The sequence below is a fragment of the Symphalangus syndactylus genome, chromosome 17 (genome assembly GCF_028878055.3).
Source record: "Symphalangus syndactylus isolate Jambi chromosome 17, NHGRI_mSymSyn1-v2.1_pri, whole genome shotgun sequence".
NCBI classification, from domain to species: Eukaryota; Metazoa; Chordata; class Mammalia; order Primates; family Hylobatidae; genus Symphalangus; species Symphalangus syndactylus.
The window spans coordinates 105539500-105566662 of record NC_072439.2 but is presented as its reverse complement, the minus strand read 5'-3'; positions in this window follow the sequence as shown (position 1 = coordinate 105566662).

Sequence of the window (27163 nt, the reverse complement as noted above, 5' to 3'; positions counted from 1 at the left end):
GAATTTTCACAGAATGCTACTGTGTAGTTTATATTTGAATATATTCCTTTTTCCACTATTACCCTCTTAGCGCTCCGAATGTCCACTTGCATTTTCTACAGAAAGAGTGTTCAGAACTGCGCAATCAAATGTATGGTTTAACTCTGTTAGCTTAATGAACATATCAGAAATAAGTTTCACACAATGTTTCTGTGTAGTTTTTATTTGAAGATATCATTTTTCCCAATATAGGCCTCTTAGCGCTCAGAATGTCCAGTTGCAGTTTCTACAGAAAGAGTGTTTCAGAAAGGCTCAATCAAAAGTAAGGTTCAACTCTGTTAGTTGAATGCACAGAACAGAAAGAAGTTTCATACAATGCTTCTGTGTAGTTTATATTTGAACATATTCTTTTTTCCACTATTACCCACTTAGCGCTACGAATGTCCAGTTGCATTTTCTACAGACAGAGTGTTTCAAAACTGCTCAATCAAAAGTATGGTTTAACTCTGTTAGCTGAATGTTCAGATCAGAAAGAAGTTTCACAGAATGCTTCTGTGTAGTTTATATTTGAATATATTCCTTTTTCCACTACTACGCTCTTAGCGCTCCAAATGTCCAGTTGCATTTTCTACAGAAAGAGTGTTCAGATCTGCTCAATCAAAAGTATGGTTTAACTCTGTTAGCTGAATGCACAGATCAGAAAGAAGTTTCACCGAATGATTCCGTGTAGTTTATATTTGAAGACATTCCTTTTTCCACTATTACCCTCTTAGCGCTCCGAATCTCCACTTGCATTTTCTACAAAAAGAGTGTTTCATAACTGCTCAATCAAAAATATGTTTTATCTCTGTTAACTGAATTTACAGATCAGAAATAAGTTTCACAGAATGCATCTGTGTAGTTTTTATTTGAAGATATTCTTTTTCCCAATGTAGGCCTCTTAGCGCTTAGCATGTCCAATTGCAGTTTCTACAGAAAGAGTGTTTCAGAACGGATCAATCAAAAGTAAGGTTCAACTCTGTTAGTTGAATGCACAGAACAGAAAGAAGTTTCACAGAATGCTACTGTGTCGTTTATATTTGAATATATTCCTTTTTCCACTATTACCCTCTTAACGTTCCGAATGTCCACTTGCATTTTCTACAGAAAGAGTGTTCAGAACTGCGCAATCAAAAGTATGGTTTAACTCTGTTAGCTTAATGAACATATCAGAAATAAGTTTCACACAATGCTTCTGTGTAGTTTTTATTGGAAGATATTATTTTTCCCAATATAGGCCTCTTAGCGCTCAGAATGTCCAATTGCAGTTTCTACAGAAAGAGTTTTTCAGAAAGGCTCAATCAAAAGTAAGGTTCAACTCTGTTAGTTGAATGCACAGAACAGAAAGAAGTTTCATACAATGCTTCTGTGTAGTTTATATTTGAACATATTCTTTTTTCCACTATTACCCACTTAGCGCTACGAATGTCCAGTTGCATTTTCTACAGACAGAGTGTTTCAAAACTGCTCAATCAAAAGTATGGTTTAAATCTGTTAGCTGAATGCTCAGATCAGAAAGAAGTTTCACAGAATGCTTCTGTGTAGTTTATATTTGAATATATTCCTTTTTCCACTACTACCCTCTTAGCGCTCCAAATGTCCAGTTGCATTTTCTACAGAAAGAGTGTTCAGATTTGCTGAATCAAAAGTATGGTTTAACTCTGTTAGCTGAATGCACAGATCAGAAAAAAGTTTCACAGAATGATTCTGTGTAGTTTATATTTGGAGACATTCCTTTTTCCACTATTACCCTCTTAGCGCTCCGAATCTCCACTTGCATTTTCTACAGAAAGAGTGTTTCAGAACGGCTCAATCAAAATTAAGGTTCAACTCTATTAGTTGAACGAACAGAACAGAAAAAAGTTTCACACAATTCTTCTGTGTAGTTTTTATTTGTAGACATTCTTTTTCCCAATATAGGCCTCTTAGCGCTCAGAATGTCCAATTGCAGTTTCTACAGAAAGAGTGTTTCAGAAAGGCTCAATCAACAGTAAGGTTCAACTCTGTTAGTTGAATGCACAGAACAGAAAGAAGTTTCATACAATGCTTCTGTGTAGTTTATATTGGAACATATTCTTTTTTCCACTATTACCCACTTAGCGCTACGAATGTCCAGTTGCATTTTCTACAGACAGAGTGTTTCAAAACTGCTCAATCAAAATTATGGTTTAACTCTGTTAGCTGAATGCTCAGATCAGAAAGAAGTTTCACAGAATGCTTCTGTGTAGTTTATTTTTGAATATATTCCTTTTTCCACTACTATGCTCTTAGCGCTCCAAATGTCCAGTTGCATTTTCAACAGAAAGAGTGTTCAGATCTGCTCAATCAAAAGTATGGTTTAACTCTGTTAGCTGAATGCACAGATCAGAAAGAAGTTTCACCGAATGATTCTGTGTAGTTTATATTTGAAGACATTCCTTTTTCCACTATTACCCTCTTAGCGCTCCGAATCTCCACTTGCATTTTCTACAAAAAGAGTGTTTCATAACTGCTCAATGAAAAATATGTTTTATCTCTGTTAACTGAATTTACAGATCAGAAATAAGTTTCACAGAATGCATCTGTGTAGTTTTTATTTGAAGATATTCTTTTTCCCAATGTAGGCCTCTTAGCGCTTAGCATGTCCAATTGCAGTTTCTACAGAAAGAGTGTTTCAGAACGGCTCAATCAAAAGTAAGGTTCAACTCTGTTAGTTGAATGCACAGAACAGAAAGAATTTTCACAGAATGCTACTGTGTAGTTTATATTTGAATATATTCCTTTCTCCACTATTACCCTCTTAGCGCTCCGAATGTCCACTTGCATTTTCTACAGAAAGAGTGTTCAGAACTGCGCAATCAAAAGTATGGTTTAACTCTGTTAGCTTAATGAACATATCAGAAATAAGTTTCACACAATGCTTCTGTGTAGTTTTTATTTGAAGATATTATTTTTCCCAATATAGGCCTCTTAGCGCTCAGAATGTCCAATTGCAGTTTCTACAGAAAGAGTGTTTCAGAACGGCTCAATCAAAAGTAAGGTTCAACTCTGTTAGTTGAATGCACAGAACAGAAAGAAGTTTCATACAATGCTTCTGTGTAGTTTATATTGGAACATATTCTTTTTTCCACTATTACCCACTTAGCGCTACGAATGCCCAGTTGCATTTTCTACAGTCAGAGTGTTTCAAAACTGCTCAATCAAAAGTATGGTTTAACTCTGTTAGCTGAATGCTCAGATCAGAAAGAAGTTTCACAGAATTCTTCTGTGTAGTTTACATTTGAATATATTCCTTTTTCCACTACTACGCTCTTAGCGCTCCAAAGGTCCAGTTGCATTTTCTACAGAAAGAGTGTTCAGATCTGCTCAATCAAAAGTATGGTTTAACTCTGTTAGCTGAATGCACAGATCAGAAAGAAGTTTCACCGAATGATTCTGTGTAGTTTATATTTGAAGACATTCCTTTTTCCACTATTACCCTCTTAGCGCTCCGAATCTCCACTTGCATTTTCTACAAAAAGAGTGTTTCATAACTGCTCAATCAAAAATATGTTTTATCTCTGTTAACTGAATTTACAGATCAGAAATAAGTTTCACAGAATGCATCTGTGTAGTTTTTATTTGAAGATATTCTTTTTCCCAATGTAGGCCTCTTAGCGCTTAGCATGTCCAATTGCAGTTTCTACAGAAAGAGTGTTTCAGAACGGCTCAATCAAAAGTAAGGTTCAACTCTGTTAGCTGAATGCACAGAACAGAAACAGTTTTCACAGAATGCTACTGTGTAGTTTATATTTGAATATATTCCTTTTTCCACTCTTACCCTCTTAGCGCTCCGAATGTCCACTTGCATTTTCTACAGAAAGAGTGTTCAGAACTGCGCAATCAAAAGTATGGTTTAACTCTGTTAGCTTAATGAACATATCAGAAATAAGTTTCACACAATGCTTCTGTGTAGTTTTTATTTGAAGATATTGTTTTTCCCAATATAGGCCTCTTAGCGCTCAGAATGTCCAATTGCAGTTTCTACAGAAAGAGTGTTTCAGAAAGGCTCAATCAAAAGTAAGGTTCAATTCTGTTAGTTGAATGCATAGAACAGAAAGAAGTTTCATACAATGCTTCTGTGTAGTTTATATTTGAACATATTCTTTTTTCCACTATTACCCACTTAGCGCTACGAATGTCCAGTTGCATTTTCTACAGACAGAGTGTTTCAAAACTGCTCAATCAAAAGTATGGTTTAACTCTGTTAGCTGAATGCTCAGATCAGAAAGAAGTTTCACAGAATGCTTCTGTGTAGTTTATATTTGAATATATTCCTTTTTCCACTACTACTCTCTTAGCGCTCCAAATGTCCAGTTGCATTTTCTACAGAAAGAGTGTTCAGATCTGCTCAATCAAAAGTATGTTTTAACTCTGTTAGCTGAATGCACAGATCAGAAAGAAGTTTCACAGAATGATTCTGTGTAGTTTATATTTGGAGACATTCGTTTTTCCACTATTACCCTCTTAGCGCTCCGAATCTCCACTTGCATTTTCTACAGAAAGAGTGTTTCAGAACGGCTCAATCAAAACTAAGGTTCAACTCTTTTAGTTGAACAAACAGAACAGAAAGAAGTTTCACACAATTGTTCTGTGTAGCTTTTATTTGTAGACATTCTTTTTCCCAATATTTGCCTCTTAGCGCTCAGAATGTCCAATTGCAGTTTCTACAGAAAGAGTGTTTCAGAACGGCTCAATCAAAAGTAAGGTTCAACTCTGTTAGTTGAATGTACAGAACAGAAAGAATTTTCACAGAATGCTACTGTGTAGTTTATATTTGAATATATTCCTTTTTCCACTATTACCCTCTTAGCGCTCCGAATGTCCACTTGCATTTTCTACAGAAAGAGTGTTCAGAACTGCGCAATCAAAAGTATGGTTTAACTCTGTTAGCTTAATGAACATATCAGAAATAAGTTTCACACAATGCTTCTGTGTAGTTTTTATTTGAAGATATTATTTTTCCCAATAGAGGCCTCTTAGCGCTCAGAATGTCCAATTGCAGTTTCTACAGAAAGAGTGTTTCAGAAAGGCTCAATCAAAAGTAAGGTTCAACTCTGTTAGTTGAATGCACAGAACAGAAAGAAGTTTCATACAATGCTTCTGTGTAGTTTATATTTGAACATATTCTTTTTCCACTATTACCCACTTAGCGCTACGAATGTCCAGTTGCATTTTCTACAGACAGAGTGTTTCAAAACTGCTCAATCATAAGTATGGTTTAACTCTGTTAGCTGAATGCTCAGATCAGAAAGAAGTTTCACAGAATGCTTCTGTGTAGTTTATATTTGAATATATTCCTTTTTCCACTACTACCCTCTTAGCGCTCCAAATGTCCAGTTGCATTTTCTACAGAAAGAGTGTTCAGATTTGCTGAATCAAAAGTATGGTTTAACTCTGTTAGCTGAATGCACAGATCAGAAAAAAGTTTCACAGAATGATTCTGTGTAGTTTATATTTGGAGACATTCCTTTTTCCACTATTACCCTCTTAGCGCTCCGAATCTCCACTTGCATTTTCTACAGAAAGAGTGTTTCAGAACGGCTCAATCAAAATTAAGGTTCAACTCTATTAGTTGAACGAACAGAACAGAAAAAAGTTTCACACAATTCTTCTGTGTAGTTTTTATTTGTAGACATTCTTTTTCCCAATATAGGCCTCTTAGCGCTCAGAATGTCCAATTGCAGTTTCTACAGAAAGAGTGTTTCAGAAAGGCTCAATCAACAGTAAGGTTCAACTCTGTTAGTTGAATGCACAGAACAGAAAGAAGTTTCATACAATGCTTCTGTGTAGTTTATATTGGAACATATTCTTTTTTCCACTATTACCCACTTAGCGCTACGAATGTCCAGTTGCATTTTCTACAGACAGAGTGTTTCAAAACTGCTCAATCAAAATTATGGTTTAACTCTGTTAGCTGAATGCTCAGATCAGAAAGAAGTTTCACAGAATGCTTCTGTGTAGTTTATTTTTGAATATATTCCTTTTTCCACTACTATGCTCTTAGCGCTCCAAATGTCCAGTTGCATTTTCAACAGAAAGAGTGTTCAGATCTGCTCAATCAAAAGTATGGTTTAACTCTGTTAGCTGAATGCACAGATCAGAAAGAAGTTTCACCGAATGATTCTGTGTAGTTTATATTTGAAGACATTCCTTTTTCCACTATTACCCTCTTAGCGCTCCGAATCTCCACTTGCATTTTCTACAAAAAGAGTGTTTCATAACTGCTCAATGAAAAATATGTTTTATCTCTGTTAACTGAATTTACAGATCAGAAATAAGTTTCACAGAATGCATCTGTGTAGTTTTTATTTGAAGATATTCTTTTTCCCAATGTAGGCCTCTTAGCGCTTAGCATGTCCAATTGCAGTTTCTACAGAAAGAGTGTTTCAGAACGGCTCAATCAAAAGTAAGGTTCAACTCTGTTAGTTGAATGCACAGAACAGAAAGAATTTTCACAGAATGCTACTGTGTAGTTTATATTTGAATATATTCCTTTCTCCACTATTACCCTCTTAGCGCTCCGAATGTCCACTTGCATTTTCTACAGAAAGAGTGTTCAGAACTGCGCAATCAAAAGTATGGTTTAACTCTGTTAGCTTAATGAACATATCAGAAATAAGTTTCACACAATGCTTCTGTGTAGTTTTTATTTGAAGATATTATTTTTCCCAATATAGGCCTCTTAGCGCTCAGAATGTCCAATTGCAGTTTCTACAGAAAGAGTGTTTCAGAACGGCTCAATCAAAAGTAAGGTTCAACTCTGTTAGTTGAATGCACAGAACAGAAAGAAGTTTCATACAATGCTTCTGTGTAGTTTATATTGGAACATATTCTTTTTTCCACTATTACCCACTTAGCGCTACGAATGCCCAGTTGCATTTTCTACAGTCAGAGTGTTTCAAAACTGCTCAATCAAAAGTATGGTTTAACTCTGTTAGCTGAATGCTCAGATCAGAAAGAAGTTTCACAGAATTCTTCTGTGTAGTTTACATTTGAATATATTCCTTTTTCCACTACTACGCTCTTAGCGCTCCAAAGGTCCAGTTGCATTTTCTACAGAAAGAGTGTTCAGATCTGCTCAATCAAAAGTATGGTTTAACTCTGTTAGCTGAATGCACAGATCAGAAAGAAGTTTCACCGAATGATTCTGTGTAGTTTATATTTGAAGACATTCCTTTTTCCACTATTACCCTCTTAGCGCTCCGAATCTCCACTTGCATTTTCTACAAAAAGAGTGTTTCATAACTGCTCAATCAAAAATATGTTTTATCTCTGTTAACTGAATTTACAGATCAGAAATAAGTTTCACAGAATGCATCTGTGTAGTTTTTATTTGAAGATATTCTTTTTCCCAATGTAGGCCTCTTAGCGCTTAGCATGTCCAATTGCAGTTTCTACAGAAAGAGTGTTTCAGAACGGCTCAATCAAAAGTAAGGTTCAACTCTGTTAGCTGAATGCACAGAACAGAAACAGTTTTCACAGAATGCTACTGTGTAGTTTATATTTGAATATATTCCTTTTTCCACTCTTACCCTCTTAGCGCTCCGAATGTCCACTTGCATTTTCTACAGAAAGAGTGTTCAGAACTGCGCAATCAAAAGTATGGTTTAACTCTGTTAGCTTAATGAACATATCAGAAATAAGTTTCACACAATGCTTCTGTGTAGTTTTTATTTGAAGATATTGTTTTTCCCAATATAGGCCTCTTAGCGCTCAGAATGTCCAATTGCAGTTTCTACAGAAAGAGTGTTTCAGAAAGGCTCAATCAAAAGTAAGGTTCAATTCTGTTAGTTGAATGCATAGAACAGAAAGAAGTTTCATACAATGCTTCTGTGTAGTTTATATTTGAACATATTCTTTTTTCCACTATTACCCACTTAGCGCTACGAATGTCCAGTTGCATTTTCTACAGACAGAGTGTTTCAAAACTGCTCAATCAAAAGTATGGTTTAACTCTGTTAGCTGAATGCTCAGATCAGAAAGAAGTTTCACAGAATGCTTCTGTGTAGTTTATATTTGAATATATTCCTTTTTCCACTACTACTCTCTTAGCGCTCCAAATGTCCAGTTGCATTTTCTACAGAAAGAGTGTTCAGATCTGCTCAATCAAAAGTATGTTTTAACTCTGTTAGCTGAATGCACAGATCAGAAAGAAGTTTCACAGAATGATTCTGTGTAGTTTATATTTGGAGACATTCCTTTTTCCACTATTACCCTCTTAGCGCTCCGAATCTCCACTTGCATTTTCTACAGAAAGAGTGTTTCAGAACGGCTCAATCAAAACTAAGGTTCAACTCTTTTAGTTGAACAAACAGAACAGAAAGAAGTTTCACACAATTGTTCTGTGTAGCTTTTATTTGTAGACATTCTTTTTCCCAATATTTGCCTCTTAGCGCTCAGAATGTCCAATTGCAGTTTCTACAGAAAGAGTGTTTCAGAACGGCTCAATCAAAAGTAAGGTTCAACTCTGTTAGTTGAATGTACAGAACAGAAAGAATTTTCACAGAATGCTACTGTGTAGTTTATATTTGAATATATTCCTTTTTCCACTATTACCCTCTTAGCGCTCCGAATGTCCACTTGCATTTTCTACAGAAAGAGTGTTCAGAACTGCGCAATCAAAAGTATGGTTTAACTCTGTTAGCTTAATGAACATATCAGAAATAAGTTTCACACAATGCTTCTGTGTAGTTTTTATTTGAAGATATTATTTTTCCCAATAGAGGCCTCTTAGCGCTCAGAATGTCCAATTGCAGTTTCTACAGAAAGAGTGTTTCAGAAAGGCTCAATCAAAAGTAAGGTTCAACTCTGTTAGTTGAATGCACAGAACAGAAAGAAGTTTCATACAATGCTTCTGTGTAGTTTATATTTGAACATATTGTTTTTTTCCACTATTACCCACTTAGCGCTACGAATGTCCAGTTGCATTTTCTACAGACAGAGTGTTTCAAAACTGCTCAATCAAAAGTATGGTTTAACTCTGTTAGCTGAATGCTCAGTTCAGAAAGAAGTTTCACAGAATGCTTCTGTGTAGTTTATATTTGAATATATTCCTTTTTCCACTACTACTCTCTTAGCGCTCCAAATGTCCAGTTGCATTTTCTACAGAAAGAGTGTTCAGATCTGCTCAATCAAAAGTATGGTTTAACTCTGTTAGCTGAATGCACAGATCAGAAAGAAGTTTCACAGAATGATTCTGTGTAGTTTATATTTGGGGACATTCCTTTTTCCACTATTACCCTCTTAGCTCTCCGAATCTCCACTTGCATTTTCTACAGAAAGAGTGTTTCAGAACGGCTCAATCAAAACTAAGGTTCAACTCTTTTAGTTGAACAAACAGAACAGAAAGAAGTTTCACACAATTCTTCTGTGTAGTTTTTATTTGTAGACATTCTTTTTCCCAATATAGGCCTCTTAGCGCTCAGAATGTCCAATTGCAGTTTCTACAGAAAGAGTGTTTCAGAACGGCTCCATCAAAAGTAAGGTTCAACTCTGTTAGTTGAATGCACAGAACAGAAAGAAGTTTCATACAATGCTTCTGTGTAGTTTATATTTGAACATATTCTTTTTTCCACTACTACCCACTTAGCGCTACGAATGTCCCGTTGCATTTTCTACAGACAGAGTGTTTCAAAACTGCTCAATCAAAAGTATGGTTTAACTCTGTTAGCTGAATGTTCAGATCAGAAAGAAGTTTCACAGAATGCTTCTGTGTAGTTTATATTTGAATATATTCCTTTTTCCACTACTACGCTCTTAGCGCTACAAATGTCCAGTTGCATTTTCTACAGAAAGAGTGTTCAGATCTGCTCAATCAAAAGTATGGTTTAACTCTGTTAGCTGAATGCACACATCAGAAAGAAGTTTCACCGAATGATTCTGTGTAGTTTATATTGGAAGACATTCCTTTTTCCACTATTACCCTCTTAGCGCTCCGAATCTCCACTTGCATTTTCTACAAAAAGAGTGTTTCATAACTGCTCAATCAAAAATATGTTTTATCTCTGTTAACTGAATTTACAGATCAGAAATAAGTTTCACAGAATGCATCTGTGTAGTTTTTATTTGAAGATATTCTTTTTCCCAATGTAGGCCTCTTAGCGCTTAGCATGTCCAATTGCAGTTTCTACAGAAAGAGTGTTTCAGAATGGCTCAATCAAAAGTAAGGTTCAATTCTGTTAGTTGAATGCACAGAACAGAAAGAAGTTTCACAGAATGCTACTGTGTAGTTTATATTTGAATATATTCCTTTTTCCACTATTACCCTCTTAACGTTCCGAATGTCCACTTGCATTTTCTACAGAAAGAGTGTTCAGAACTGCGCAATCAAAAATATGGTTTAACTCTGTTAGCTTAATGAACATATCAGAAATAAGTTTCACACAATGCTTCTGTGTAGTTTTTATTGGAAGATATTATTTTTCCCAATAGAGGCCTCTTAGCACTCAGAATGTCCAATTGCAGTTTCTACAGAAAGAGTGTTTCAGAAAGGCTCAATCAAAAGTAAGGTTCAACTCTGTTAGTTGAATGCACAGAACAGAAAGAAGATTCATATAATGCTTCTGTGTAGTTTATATTTGAACATATTCTTTTTTCCACTATTACCCACTTAGCGCTACGAATGTCCAGTTGCATTTTCTACAGACAGAGTGTTTCAAAACTGCTCAATCAAAAGTATGGTTTAACTCGGTTAGCTGAATGCTCAGATCAGAAAGAAGTTTCACAGAATGCTTCTGTGTAGTTTATATTTGAATATATTCCTTTTTCCAATACTACTCTCTTAGCGCTCCAAATGTCCAGTTGCATTTTCTACAGAAAGAGTGTTCAGATCTGCTGAATCAAAAGTATGGTTTAACTCTGTTAGCTGAATGCACAGATCAGAAAGAAGTTTCACAGAATGATTCGGTGTAGTTTATATTTGGAGACATTCCTTTTTCCACTATTACCTTCTTAGCGCTCCGAATCTCCACTTGCATTTTCTACAGAAAGAGTGTTTCAGAACGGCTCAATCAAAACTTAGGTTCAAGTCTTTTAGTTGAACAAACAGAACAGAAAGAAGTTTCACACAATTCTTCTGTGTAGTTTTTATTTGTAGACATTCTTTTTCCCAATATAGGCCTCTTAGCGCTCAGAATGTCCAATTGCAGTTTCTACAGAAAGAGTGTTTCAGAAAGGCTCAATCAAAAGTAAGGTTCAATTCTGTTAGTTGAATGCATAGAACAGAAAGAAGTTTCATACAATGCTTCTGTGTAGTTTATATTTGAACATATTCTTTTTTCCACTATTACCCACTTAGCGCTACGAATATCCAGTTGCATTTTCTACAGACAGAGTGTTTCAAAACTGCTCAATCAAAAGTATGGTTTAACTCTGTTAGCTGAATGCTCAGATCAGAAAGAAGTTTCACAGAATGCTTCTGTGTAGTTTATATTTGAATATATTCCTTTTTCCACTACTACTCTCTTAGCGCTCCAAATGTCCAGTTGCATTTTCTACAGAAAGAGTGTTCAGATCTGCTCAATCAAAAGTATGTTTTAACTCTGTTAGCTGAATGCACAGATCAGAAAGAAGTTTCACAGAATGATTCTGTGTAGTTTATATTTGGAGACATTCCTTTTTCCACTATTACCCTCTTAGCGCTCCGAATCTCCACTTGCATTTTCTACAGAAAGAGTGTTTCAGAACGGCTCAATCAAAACTAAGGTTCAACTCTTTTAGTTGAACAAACAGAACAGAAAGAAGTTTCACACAATTGTTCTGTGTAGCTTTTATTTGTAGACATTCTTTTTCCCAATATTTGCCTCTTAGCGCTCAGAATGTCCAATTGCAGTTTCTACAGAAAGAGTGTTTCAGAACGGCTCAATCAAAAGTAAGGTTCAACTCTGTTAGTTGAATGTACAGAACAGAAAGAATTTTCACAGAATGCTACTGTGTAGTTTATATTTGAATATATTCCTTTTTCCACTATTACCCTCTTAGCGCTCCGAATGTCCACTTGCATTTTCTACAGAAAGAGTGTTCAGAACTGCGCAATCAAAAGTATGGTTTAACTCTGTTAGCTTAATGAACATATCAGAAATAAGTTTCACACAATGCTTCTGTGTAGTTTTTATTTGAAGATATTATTTTTCCCAATAGAGGCCTCTTAGCGCTCAGAATGTCCAATTGCAGTTTCTACAGAAAGAGTGTTTCAGAAAGGCTCAATCAAAAGTAAGGTTCAACTCTGTTAGTTGAATGCACAGAACAGAAAGAAGTTTCATACAATGCTTCTGTGTAGTTTATATTTGAACATATTGTTTTTTTCCACTATTACCCACTTAGCGCTACGAATGTCCAGTTGCATTTTCTACAGACAGAGTGTTTCAAAACTGCTCAATCAAAAGTATGGTTTAACTCTGTTAGCTGAATGCTCAGTTCAGAAAGAAGTTTCACAGAATGCTTCTGTGTAGTTTATATTTGAATATATTCCTTTTTCCACTACTACTCTCTTAGCGCTCCAAATGTCCAGTTGCATTTTCTACAGAAAGAGTGTTCAGATCTGCTCAATCAAAAGTATGGTTTAACTCTGTTAGCTGAATGCACAGATCAGAAAGAAGTTTCACAGAATGATTCTGTGTAGTTTATATTTGGGGACATTCCTTTTTCCACTATTACCCTCTTAGCTCTCCGAATCTCCACTTGCATTTTCTACAGAAAGAGTGTTTCAGAACGGCTCAATCAAAACTAAGGTTCAACTCTTTTAGTTGAACAAACAGAACAGAAAGAAGTTTCACACAATTCTTCTGTGTAGTTTTTATTTGTAGACATTCTTTTTCCCAATATAGGCCTCTTAGCGCTCAGAATGTCCAATTGCAGTTTCTACAGAAAGAGTGTTTCAGAACGGCTCCATCAAAAGTAAGGTTCAACTCTGTTAGTTGAATGCACAGAACAGAAAGAAGTTTCATACAATGCTTCTGTGTAGTTTATATTTGAACATATTCTTTTTTCCACTACTACCCACTTAGCGCTACGAATGTCCCGTTGCATTTTCTACAGACAGAGTGTTTCAAAACTGCTCAATCAAAAGTATGGTTTAACTCTGTTAGCTGAATGTTCAGATCAGAAAGAAGTTTCACAGAATGCTTCTGTGTAGTTTATATTTGAATATATTCCTTTTTCCACTACTACGCTCTTAGCGCTACAAATGTCCAGTTGCATTTTCTACAGAAAGAGTGTTCAGATCTGCTCAATCAAAAGTATGGTTTAACTCTGTTAGCTGAATGCACACATCAGAAAGAAGTTTCACCGAATGATTCTGTGTAGTTTATATTGGAAGACATTCCTTTTTCCACTATTACCCTCTTAGCGCTCCGAATCTCCACTTGCATTTTCTACAAAAAGAGTGTTTCATAACTGCTCAATCAAAAATATGTTTTATCTCTGTTAACTGAATTTACAGATCAGAAATAAGTTTCACAGAATGCATCTGTGTAGTTTTTATTTGAAGATATTCTTTTTCCCAATGTAGGCCTCTTAGCGCTTAGCATGTCCAATTGCAGTTTCTACAGAAAGAGTGTTTCAGAATGGCTCAATCAAAAGTAAGGTTCAATTCTGTTAGTTGAATGCACAGAACAGAAAGAAGTTTCACAGAATGCTACTGTGTAGTTTATATTTGAATATATTCCTTTTTCCACTATTACCCTCTTAACGTTCCGAATGTCCACTTGCATTTTCTACAGAAAGAGTGTTCAGAACTGCGCAATCAAAAATATGGTTTAACTCTGTTAGCTTAATGAACATATCAGAAATAAGTTTCACACAATGCTTCTGTGTAGTTTTTATTGGAAGATATTATTTTTCCCAATAGAGGCCTCTTAGCACTCAGAATGTCCAATTGCAGTTTCTACAGAAAGAGTGTTTCAGAAAGGCTCAATCAAAAGTAAGGTTCAACTCTGTTAGTTGAATGCACAGAACAGAAAGAAGATTCATATAATGCTTCTGTGTAGTTTATATTTGAACATATTCTTTTTTCCACTATTACCCACTTAGCGCTACGAATGTCCAGTTGCATTTTCTACAGACAGAGTGTTTCAAAACTGCTCAATCAAAAGTATGGTTTAACTCTGTTAGCTGAATGCTCAGATCAGAAAGAAGTTTCACAGAATGCTTCTGTGTAGTTTATATTTGAATATATTCCTTTTTCCAATACTACTCTCTTAGCGCTCCAAATGTCCAGTTGCATTTTCTACAGAAAGAGTGTTCAGATCTGCTGAATCAAAAGTATGGTTTAACTCTGTTAGCTGAATGCACAGATCAGAAAGAAGTTTCACAGAATGATTCGGTGTAGTTTATATTTGGAGACATTCCTTTTTCCACTATTACCCTCTTAGCGCTCCGAATCTCCACTTGCATTTTCTACAGAAAGAGTGTTTCAGAACGGCTCAATCAAAACTTAGGTTCAAGTCTTTTAGTTGAACAAACAGAACAGAAAGAAGTTTCACACAATTCTTCTGTGTAGTTTTTATTTGTAGACATTCTTTTTCCCAATATAGGCCTCTTAGCGCTCAGAATGTCCAATTGCAGTTTCTACAGAAAGAGTGTTTCAGAACGGCTCAATCAAAAGTAAGGTTCAACTCTGTTAGTTGAATGCACAGAACAGAAAGAAGTTTCATACAATGCTTCTGTGTAGTTTATATTGGAACATATTCTTTTTTCCACTATTACCCACTTAGCGCTACGAATGTCCAGTTGCATTTTCTACAGACAGAGTGTTTCAAAACTGCTCAATCAAAAGTATGGTTTAACTCTGTTAGCTGAATGCTCAGATCAGAAAGAAGTTTCACAGAATGCTTCTGTGTAGTTTATATTTGAATATATTCCTTTTTCCACTACTACGCTCTTAGCGCTACAAATGTCCAGTTGCATTTTCTACAGAAAGAGTGTTCAGATCTGCTCAATCAAAAGTATGGTTTAACTCTGTTAGCTGAATGCACAGATCAGAAAGAAGTTTCACCGAATGATTCTGTGTAGTTTATATTTGAAGACATTCCTTTTTCCACAATTACCCTCTTAGCGCTCCGAATCTCCACTTGCATTTTCTACAAAAAGAGTGTTTCATAACTGCTCAATCAAAAATATGTTTTATCTCTGTTAACTGAATTTACAGATCAGAAATAAGTTTCACAGAATGCATCTGTGTAGTTTTTATTTGAAGATATTCTTTTTCCCAATGTAGGCCTCTTAGCGCTTAGCATGTCCAATTGCAGTTTCTACAGAAAGAGTGTTTCAGAACGGCTCAATCAAAAGTAAGGTTCAACTGTGTTAGCTGAATGCACAGAACAGAAAGAGTTTTCACAGAATGCTACTGTGTAGTTCATATTTGAATATATTCCTTTTTCCACTATTACCCTCTTAGCGCTCCGAATGTCCACTTGCATTATGTACAGAAAGAGTGTTCAGAACTGCGCAATCAAAAGTATGGTTTAACTCTTTTAGCTTAATGAACATATCAGAAATAAGTTTCACACAATGCTTCTGTGTAGTTTTTATTTGAAGATATTATTTTTCCCAATATAGGCCTCTTAGCGCTCAGAATGTCCAATTGCAGTTTCTACAGAAAGAGTGTTTCAGAAAGGCTCAATCAAAAGTAAGGTTCAACTCTGTTAGTTGAATGCACAGAACAGAAAGAAGATTCATATAATGCTTCTGTGTAGTTTATATTTGAACATATTCTTTTTTCCACTATTACCCACTTAGCGCTACGAATGTCCAGTTGCATTTTCTACAGACAGAGTGTTTCAAAACTGCTCAATCAAAAGTATGGTTTAACTCTGTTAGCTGAATGCTCAGATCAGAAAGAAGTTTCACAGAATGCTTCTGTGTAGTTTATATTTGAATATATTCCTTTTTCCACTACTACTCTCTTAGCGCTCAAAATGTCCAGTTGCATTTTCTACAGAAAGAGTGTTCAGATCTACTCAATCAAAAGTATGGTTTAACTCTGTTAGCTGAATGCACAGATCAGAAAGAAGTTTCACAGAATGATTCTGTGTAGTTTATATTTGGAGACATTCCTTTTTCCACTATTACCCTCTTAGCGCTCCGAATCTCCACTTGCATTTTCTACAGAAAGAGTGTTTCAGAACGGCTCAATCAAAACTAAGGTTCAACTCTTTTAGTTGAACAAACAGAACAGAAAGAAGTTTCACACAATTATTCTGTGTAGCTTTTATTTGTAGACATTCTTTTTCCCAATATAGGCCTCTTAGCGCTCAGAATGTCCAATTGCAGTTTCTACAGAAAGAGTGTTTCAGAACGGCTCAATCAAAAGTAAGGTTCAACTCTGTTAGTTGAATGCACAGAACAGAAAGAAGTTTCATACAATGCTTCTGTGTAGTTTATATTGGAACATATTCTTTTTTCCACTATTACCCACTTAGCGCTACGAATGTCCAGTTGCATTTTCTACAGACAGAGTGTTTCAAAACTGCTCAATCAAAAGTATGGTTTAACTCTGTTAGCTGAATGCTCAGATCAGAAAGAAGTTTCACAGAATGCTTCTGTGTAGTTTATATTTGAATATATTCCTTTTTCCACTACTACGCTCTTAGCGCTCCAAATGTCCAGTTGCATTTTCTACAGAAAGAGTGTTCAGATCTGCTCAATCAAAAGTATGGTTTAACTCTGTTAGCTGAATGCACAGATCAGAAAGAAGTTTCACCGAATGATTCTGTGTAGTTTATATTTGAAGACGTTCCTTTTTCCACAATTACCCTCTTAGCGCTCTGAATCTCCACTTGCATTTTCTACAAAAAGAGTGTTTCATAACTGCTCAATCAAAAATATGTTTTATCTCTGTTAACTGAATTTACAGATCAGAAATAAGTTTCACAGAATGCATCTGTGTAGTTTTTATTTGAAGATATTCTTTTTCCCAATGTAGGCCTCTTAGCGCTTAGCATGTCCAAATGCAGTTTCTACAGAAACAGTGTTTCAGAACGGCTCAATCAAAAGTAAGGTTCAACACTGTTAGTTGAATGCACAGAACAGAAAGAATTTTCACAGAATGCTACTGTGTAGTTTATATTTGAATATATTCCTTTTTCCACTATTACCCTCTTAGCGCTCCGAATGTACACTTGCATTTTCTACAGAAAGAGTGTTCAGAACTGCGCAATCAAAAGTATGGTTTAACTCTGTTAGCTTAATGAACATATCAGAAATAAGTTTCACACAATGCTTCTGTGTAGTTTTTATTTGAAGATATTTTTTTTCCCAATATAGGCCTCTTAGCGCTCAGAATGTCCAATTGCAGATTCTACAGAAAGAGTGTTTCAGAAAGGCTCAATCAAAAGTAAGGTTCAACTCTGTTAGTTGAATGCACAGAACAGAAAGAAGTTTCATACAATGATTCTGTGTAGTTTATATTTGAACATATTCTTTTTTCCACTATTACCCACTTAGCGCTACGAATGTCCAGTTGCATTTTCTACAGACAGAGTGTTTCAAAACTGCTCAATCAAAAGTATGGTTTAACTCTGTTAGCTGAATGCTCAGATCAGAAAGAAGTTTCACAGAATGCTTCTGTGTAGTTTATATTTGAATATATTCCTTTTTCCACTACTACTCTCTTAGCGCTCCAAATGTCCAGTTGCATTTTCTACAGAAAGAGTGTTCAGATCTGCTCAATCAAAAGTATGTTTTAACTCTGTTAGCTGAATGCACAGATCAGAAAAAGTTTCACAGAATGATTCTGTGTAGTTTATATTTGGAGACATTCCTTTTTCCACTATTACCCTCTTAGCGCTCCGAATCTCCACTTGCATTTTCTACAGAAAGAGTGTTTCAGAACGGCTCAATCAAAACTAAGGTTCAACTCTTTTAGTTGAACAAACAGAACAGAAAGAAGTTTCACACAATTGTTCTGTGTAGCTTTTATTTGTAGACATTCTTTTTCCCAATATTTGCCTCTTAGCGCTCAGAATGTCCAATTGCAGTTTCTACAGAAAGAGTGTTTCAGAACGGCTCAATCAAAAGTAAGGTTCAACTCTGTTAGTTGAATGTACAGAACAGAAAGAATTTTCACAGAATGCTACTGTGTAGTTTATATTTGAATATATTCCTTTTTCCACTATTACCCTCTTAGCGCTCCGAATGTCCACTTGCATTTTCTACAGAAAGAGTGTTCAGAACTGCGCAATCAAAAGTATGGTTTAACTCTGTTAGCTTAATGAACATATCAGAAATAAGTTTCACACAATGCTTCTGTGTAGTTTTTATTTGAAGATATTATTTTTCCCAATAGAGGCCTCTTAGCGCTCAGAATGTCCAATTGCAGTTTCTACAGAAAGAGTGTTTCAGAAAGGCTCAATCAAAAGTAAGGTTCAACTCTGTTAGTTGAATGCACAGAACAGAAAGAAGTTTCATACAATGCTTCTGTGTAGTTTATATTTGAACATATTGTTTTTTTCCACTATTACCCACTTAGCGCTACGAATGTCCAGTTGCATTTTCTACAGACAGAGTGTTTCAAAACTGCTCAATCAAAAGTATGGTTTAACTCTGTTAGCTGAATGCTCAGTTCAGAAAGAAGTTTCACAGAATGCTTCTGTGTAGTTTATATTTGAATATATTCCTTTTTCCACTACTACTCTCTTAGCGCTCCAAATGTCCAGTTGCATTTTCTACAGAAAGAGTGTTCAGATCTGCTCAATCAAAAGTATGGTTTAACTCTGTTAGCTGAATGCACAGATCAGAAAGAAGTTTCACAGAATGATTCTGTGTAGTTTATATTTGGGGACATTCCTTTTTCCACTATTACCCTCTTAGCTCTCCGAATCTCCACTTGCATTTTCTACAGAAAGAGTGTTTCAGAACGGCTCAATCAAAACTAAGGTTCAACTCTTTTAGTTGAACAAACAGAACAGAAAGAAGTTTCACACAATTCTTCTGTGTAGTTTTTATTTGTAGACATTCTTTTTCCCAATATAGGCCTCTTAGCGCTCAGAATGTCCAATTGCAGTTTCTACAGAAAGAGTGTTTCAGAACGGCTCAATCAAAAGTAAGGTTCAACTCTGTTAGTTGAATGCACAGAACAGAAAGAAGTTTCATACAATGCTTCTGTGTAGTTTATATTGGAACATATTCTTTTTTCCACTATTACCCACTTAGCGCTACGAATGTCCAGTTGCATTTTCTACAGACAGAGTGTTTCAAAACTGCTCAATCAAAAGTATGGTTTAACTCTGTTAGCTGAATGCTCAGATCAGAAAGAAGTTTCACAGAATGCTTCTGTGTAGTTTATATTTGAATATATTCCTTTTTCCACTACTACGCTCTTAGCGCTACAAATGTCCAGTTGCATTTTCTACAGAAAGAGTGTTCAGATCTGCTCAATCAAAAGTATGGTTTAACTCTGTTAGCTGAATGCACAGATCAGAAAGAAGTTTCACCGAATGATTCTGTGTAGTTTATATTTGAAGACATTCCTTTTTCCACAATTACCCTCTTAGCGCTCCGAATCTCCACTTGCATTTTCTACAAAAAGAGTGTTTCATAACTGCTGAATCAAAAATATGTTTTATCTCTGTTAACTGAATTTACAGATCAGAAATAAGTTTCACAGAATGCATCTGTGTAGTTTTTATTTGAAGATATTCTTTTTCCCAATGTAGGCCTCTTAGCGCTTAGCATGTCCAATTGCAGTTTCTACAGAAAGAGTGTTTCAGAATGGCTCAATCAAAAGTAAGGTTCAATTCTGTTAGTTGAATGCACAGAACAGAAAGAAGTTTCACAGAATGCTACTGTGTAGTTTATATTTGAATATATTCCTTTTTCCACTATTACCCTCTTAACGTTCCGAATGTCCACTTGCATTTTCTACAGAAAGAGTGTTCAGAACTGCGCAATCAAAAATATGGTTTAACTCTGTTAGCTTAATGAACATATCAGAAATAAGTTTCACACAATGCTTCTGTGTAGTTTTTATTGGAAGATATTATTTTTCCCAATAGAGGCCTCTTAGCACTCAGAATGTCCAATTGCAGTTTCTACAGAAAGAGTGTTTCAGAAAGGCTCAATCAAAAGTAAGGTTCAACTCTGTTAGTTGAATGCACAGAACAGAAAGAAGATTCATATAATGCTTCTGTGTAGTTTATATTTGAACATATTCTTTTTTCCACTATAACCCACTTAGCGGTACGAATGTCCAGTTGCATTTTCTACAGACAGAGTGTTTCAAAACTGCTCAATCAAAAGTATGGTTTAACTCTGTTAGCTGAATGCTCAGATCAGAAAGAAGTTTCACAGAATGCTTCTGTGTAGTTTATATTTGAATATATTCCTTTTTCCACTACTACTCTCTTAGCGCTCCAAATGTCCAGTTGCATTTTCTACAGAAAGAGTGTTCAGATCTGCTGAATCAAAAGTATGGTTTAACTCTGTTAGCTGAATGCACAGATCAGAAAGAAGTTTCACAGAATGATTCGGTGTAGTTTATATTTGGAGACATTCCTTTTTCCACTATTACCCTCTTAGCGCTCCGAATCTCCACTTGCATTTTCTACAGAAAGAGTGTTTCAGAACGGCTCAATCAAAACTTAGGTTCAAGTCTTTTAGTTGAACAAACAGAACAGAAAGAAGTTTCACACAATTCTTCTGTGTAGTTTTTATTTGTAGACATTCTTTTTCCCAATATAGGCCTCTTAGCGCTCAGAATGTCCAATTGCAGTTTCTACAGAAAGAGTGTTTCAGAACGGCTCAATCAAAAGTAAGGTTCAACTCTGTTAGTTGAATGCACAGAACAGAAAGAAGTTTCATACAATGCTTCTGTGTAGTTTATATTGGAACATATTCTTTTTTCCACTATTACCCACTTAGCGCTACGAATGTCCAGTTGCATTTTCTACAGACAGAGTGTTTCAAAACTGCTCAATCAAAAGTATGGTTTAACTCTGTTAGCTGAATGCTCAGATCAGAAAGAAGTTTCACAGAATGCTTCTGTGTAGTTTATATTTGAATATATTCCTTTTTCCACTACTACGCTCTTAGCGCTACAAATGTCCAGTTGCATTTTCTACAGAAAGAGTGTTCAGATCTGCTCAATCAAAAGTATGGTTTAACTCTGTTAGCTGAATGCACAGATCAGAAAGAAGTTTCACCGAATGATTCTGTGTAGTTTATATTTGAAGACATTCCTTTTTCCACAATTACCCTCTTAGCGCTCCGAATCTCCACTTGCATTTTCTACAAAAAGAGTGTTTCATAACTGCTCAATCAAAAATATGTTTTATCTCTGTTAACTGAATTTACAGATCAGAAATAAGTTTCACAGAATGCATCTGTGTAGTTTTTATTTGAAGATATTCTTTTTCCCAATGTAGGCCTCTTAGCGCTTAGCATGTCCAATTGCAGTTTCTACAGAAAGAGTGTTTCAGAACGGCTCAATCAAAAGTAAGGTTCAACTCTGTTAGCTGAATGCACAGAACAGAAAGAGTTTTCACAGAATGCTACTGTGTAGTTCATATTTGAATATATTCCTTTTTCCACTATTACCCTCTTAGCGCTCCGAATGTCCACTTGCATTTTGTACAGAAAGAGTGTTCAGAACTGCGCAATCAAAAGTATGGTTTAACTCTTTTAGCTTAATGAACATATCAGAAATAAGTTTCACACAATGCTTCTGTGTAGTTTTTATTTGAAGATATTATTTTTCCCAATATAGGCCTCTTAGCGCTCAGAATGTCCAATTGCAGTTTCTACAGAAAGAGTGTTTCAGAAAGGCTCAATCAAAAGTAAGGTTCAACTCTGTTAGTTGAATGCACAGAACAGAAAGAAGATTCATATAATGCTTCTGTGTAGTTTATATTTGAACATATTCTTTTTTCCACTATTACCCACTTAGCGCTACGAATGTCCAGTTGCATTTTCTACAGACAGAGTGTTTCAAAACTGCTCAATCAAAAGTATGGTTTAACTCTGTTAGCTGAATGCTCAGATCAGAAAGAAGTTTCACAGAATGCTTCTGTGTAGTTTATATTTGAATATATTCCTTTTTCCACTACTACTCTCTTAGCGCTCAAAATGTCCAGTTGCATTTTCTACAGAAAGAGTGTTCAGATCTACTCAATCAAAAGTATGGTTTAACTCTGTTAGCTGAATGCACAGATCAGAAAGAAGTTTCACAGAATGATTCTGTGTAGTTTATATTTGGAGACATTCCTTTTTCCACTATTACCCTCTTAGCGCTCCGAATCTCCACTTGCATTTTCTACAGAAAGAGTGTTTCAGAACGGCTCAATCAAAACTAAGGTTCAACTCTTTTAGTTGAACAAACAGAACAGAAAGAAGTTTCACACAATTATTCTGTGTAGCTTTTATTTGTAGACATTCTTTTTCCCAATATAGGCCTCTTAGCGCTCAGAATGTCCAATTGCAGTTTCTACAGAAAGAGTGTTTCAGAACGGCTCAATCAAAAGTAAGGTTCAACTCTGTTAGTTGAATGCACAGAACAGAAAGAAGTTTCATACAATGCTTCTGTGTAGTTTATATTGGAACATATTCTTTTTTCCACTATTACCCACTTAGCGCTACGAATGTCCAGTTGCATTTTCTACAGACAGAGTGTTTCAAAACTGCTCAATCAAAAGTATGGTTTAACTCTGTTAGCTGAATGCTCAGATCAGAAAGAAGTTTCACAGAATGCTTCTGTGTAGTTTATATTTGAATATATTCCTTTTTCCACTACTACGCTCTTAGCGCTCCAAATGTCCAGTTGCATTTTCTACAGAAAGAGTGTTCAGATCTGCTCAATCAAAAGTATGGTTTAACTCTGTTAGCTGAATGCACAGATCAGAAAGAAGTTTCACCGAATGATTCTGTGTAGTTTATATTTGAAGACGTTCCTTTTTCCACAATTACCCTCTTAGCGCTCCGAATCTCCACTTGCATTTTCTACAAAAAGAGTGTTTCATAACTGCTCAATCAAAAATATGTTTTATCTCTGTTAACTGAATTTACAGATCAGAAATAAGTTTCACAGAATGCATCTGTGTAGTTTTTATTTGAAGATATTCTTTTTCCCAATGTAGGCCTCTTAGCGCTTAGCATGTCCAAATGCAGTTTCTACAGAAACAGTGTTTCAGAACGGCTCAATCAAAAGTAAGGTTCAACTCTGTTAGTTGAATGCACAGAACAGAAAGAATTTTCACAGAATGCTACTGTGTAGTTTATATTTGAATATATTCCTTTTTCCACTATTACCCTCTTAGCGCTCTGAATGTCCACTTGCATTTTCTACAGAAAGAGTGTTCAGAACTGCGCAATCAAAAGTATGATTTAACTCTGTTTGCTTAATGAACATATCAGAAATAAGTTTCACACAATGCTTCTGTGTAGTTTATATTTGAAGATATTATTTTTCCCAATAGAGGCCTCTTAGCGCTCAGAATGTCCAATTGCAGTTTCTACAGAAAGAGTGTTTCAGAAAGGCTAAATCAAAAGTAAGGTTCAACTCTGTTAGTTGAATGCACAGAACAGAAAGAAGTTTCATACAATGCTTCTGTGTAGTTTATATTTGAACATATTATTTTTTCCACTATTACCCACTTAGCGCTACGAATGTCCAGTTGCATTTTCTACAGACAGAGTGTTTCAAAACTGCTCAATCAAAAGTATGGTTTAACTCTGTTAGCTGAATGCTCAGTTCAGAAAGAAGTTTCACAGAATGCTTCTGTGTAGTTTATATTTGAATATATTCCTTTTTCCACTACTACTCTCTTAGCGCTCCAAATGTCCAGTTGCATTTTCTACAGAAAGAGTGTTCAGATCTGCTCAATCAAAAGTATGGTTTAACTCTGTTAGCTGAATGCACAGATCAGAAAGAAGTTTCACAGAATGATTCTGTGTAGTTTATATTTGGAGACATTCCTTTTTCCACTATTACCCTCTTAGCTCTCCGAATCTCCACTTGCATTTTCTACAGAAAGAGTGTTTCAGAACGGCTCAATCAAAACTAAGGTTCTACTCTTTTAGTTGAACAAACAGAACAGAAGGAAGTTTCACACAATTCTTCTGTGTAGTTTTTATTTGTAGACATTCTTTTTCCCAATACAGGCCTCTTAGCACTCAGAATGTCCAATTGCAGTTTCTACAGAAAGAGTGTTTCAGAACGGCTCAATCAAAAGTAAGGTTCAACTCTGTTAGTTGAATGCACAGAACAGAAAGAAGTTTCCTACAATGCTTCTGTGTAGTTTATATTTGAACATATTCTTTTTTCCACTATTACCCACTTAGCGCTACGAATGTCCAGTTGCATTTTCTACAGACAGAGTGTTTCAAAACTGCTCAATCAAAAGTATGGTTTAACTCTGTTAGCTGAATGCTCAGATCAGAAAGAAGTTTCACAGAATGCTTCTGTGTAGTTTATATTTGAATATATTCATTTTTCCACTAATACGCTCTTGGCGCTCCAAATGTCCAGTTGCATTTTCTACAGAAAGAGTGTTCAGATCTGCTCAATCAAAAGTATGGTTTAACTCTGTTAGCTGAATGCACAGATCAGAAAGAAGTTTCACCGAATGATTCTGTGTAGTTTATATTTGAAGACATTCCTTTTTCCACTATTACCCTCTTAGCGCTCCGAATCTCCACTTGCATTTTCTACAAAAAGAGTGTTTCATAACTGCTCAATCAAAAATATGTTTTATCTCTGTTAACTGAATTTACAGATCAGAAATAAGTTTCACAGAATGCATCTGTGTAGTTTTTATTTGAAGATATTCTTTTTCCCAATGTAGGCCTCTTAGCGCTTAGCATGTCCAATTGCAGTTTCTACAGAAAGAGTGTTTCAGAACGGCTCAATCAAAAGTAAGGTTCAACTCTGTTAGTTGAATGCACAGAACAGAAAGAATTTTCACAGAATGCTACTGTGTAGTTTATATTTGAATATATTCCTTTTTCCACTATTACGCTCTTAGCGCTCCGAATGTCCACTTGCATTTTCTACAGAAAGAGTGTTCAGAACTGCGCAATCAAAAGTATGGTTTAACTCTGTTTGCTTAATGAACATATCAGAAATAAGTTTCACACAATGCTTCTGTGTAGCTTTTATTTGAAGATATTATTTTTCCCAATATAGGCCTCTTAGCGCTCAGAATGTCCAATTGCAGATTCTACAGAAAGAGTGTTTCAGAAAGGCTCAATCAAAAGTTAGGTTCAACTCTGTTAGTTGAATGCACAGAACAGAAAGATATTTCATACAATGCTTCTGTGTAGTTTATATTTGAACATATTCTTTTTTCCACTATTACCCACTTAGCGCTACGAATGTCCAGTTGCATTTTCTACAGACAGAGTGTTTCAAAACTGCTCAATCAAAAGTATGGTTTAACTCTGTTAGCTGAATGCTCAGATCAGAAAGAAGTTTCACAGAATGCTTCTGTGTAGTTTATATTTGAATATATTCCTTTTTCCACTACTACTCTCTTAGCGCTCCAAATGTCCAGTTGCATTTTCTACAGAAAGAGTGTTCAGATCTGCTGAATCAAAAGTATGGTTTAACTCTGTTAGCTGAATGCACAGATCAGAAAGAAGTTTCACAGAATGATTCTGTGTAGTTTATATTTGGAGACATTCCTTTTTCCACTATTACCCTCTTAGCGCTCCGAATCTCCACTTGCATTTTCTACAGAAAGAGTGTTTCAGAACGGCTCAATCAAAACTTAGGTTCAAGTCTTTTAGTTGAACAAACAGAACAGAGAGAAGTTTCACACAATTCTTCTTTGTGGTTTTTATTTGTAGACATTCTTTTTCCCAATATAGGCCTCTTAGCGCTCAGAATGTCCAATTGCAGTTTCTACAGAAAGAGTGTTTCAGAACGGCTCAATCAAAAGTAAGGTTCAACTCTGTTAGTTGAATGCACAGAACAGAAAGAAGTTTCATACAATGCTTCTGTGTAGTTTATATTGGAACATATTCTTTTTTCCACTATTACCCACTTAGCGCTACGAATGTCCAGTTGCATTTTCTACAGACAGAGTGTTTCAAAACTGCTCAATCAAAAGTATGGTTTAACTCTGTTAGCTGAATGCTCAGATCAGAAAGAAGTTTCACAGAATGCTTCTGTGTAGTTTATATTTGAATATATTCCTTTTTCCACTAATACGCTCTTAGCGCTCCAAATGTCCAGTTGCATTTTCAACAGAAAGCGTGTTCAGATCTGCTCAATCAAAAGTATGGTTTAACTCTGTTAGCTGAATGCTCAGTTCAGAAAGAAGTTTCACAGAATGCTTCTGTGTAGTTTATATTTGAATATATTCCTTTTTCCACTACTACTCTCTTAGCGCTCCAAATGTCCAGTTGCATTTTCTACAGAATGAGAGTTCATTTCTGCTCAATCAAAAGTATGGTTTAACTCTGTTAGCTGAATGCACAGATCAGAAAGATGATTCACAGAATGATTCTGTGTAGTTTATATTTGGAGACATTCCTTTTTCCACTATTACCCTCTTAGCGCTCCGAATCTCCACTTGCATTTTCTACATAAAGAGTGTTTCAGAACGGTTCAATCAAAACTAAGGTTCAACTCTTTTAGTTGAACAAACAGAACAGAAAGAAGTTTCACACAATTCTTCTGTGTAGTTTTTATTTGTAGACATTCTTTTTCCCAATATAGGCCTCTTAGCTCTCAGAATGTCCAATTGCAGTTTCTACAGAAGGAGTGTTTCAGAACGGCTCAATCAAAAGTAAGGTTCAATTCTGTTAGTTGAATGCACAGAACAGAAAGAAGTTTCATACAATGCTTCTGTGTAGTTTATATTTGAACATATTCTTTTTTCCACTATTACCCACTTAGGGCTACGAATGTCCAGTTGCATTTTCTACAGACAGAGTGTTTCAAAACTGCTCAATCAAAAGTATGGTTTAACTCTGTTAGCTGAATGCTCAGATCAGAAAGAAGTTTCACAGAATGCTTCTGTGTAGTTTATATTTGAATATATTACTTTTTCCACTACTATGCTCTTGGCGCTCCAAATGTCCAGTTGCATTTTCTACAGAAAGAGTGTTCATATCTGCTCAATCAAAAGTATGGTTTAACTCTGTTAGCTGAATGCACAGATCAGAAAGAAGTTTCACCGAATGATTCTGT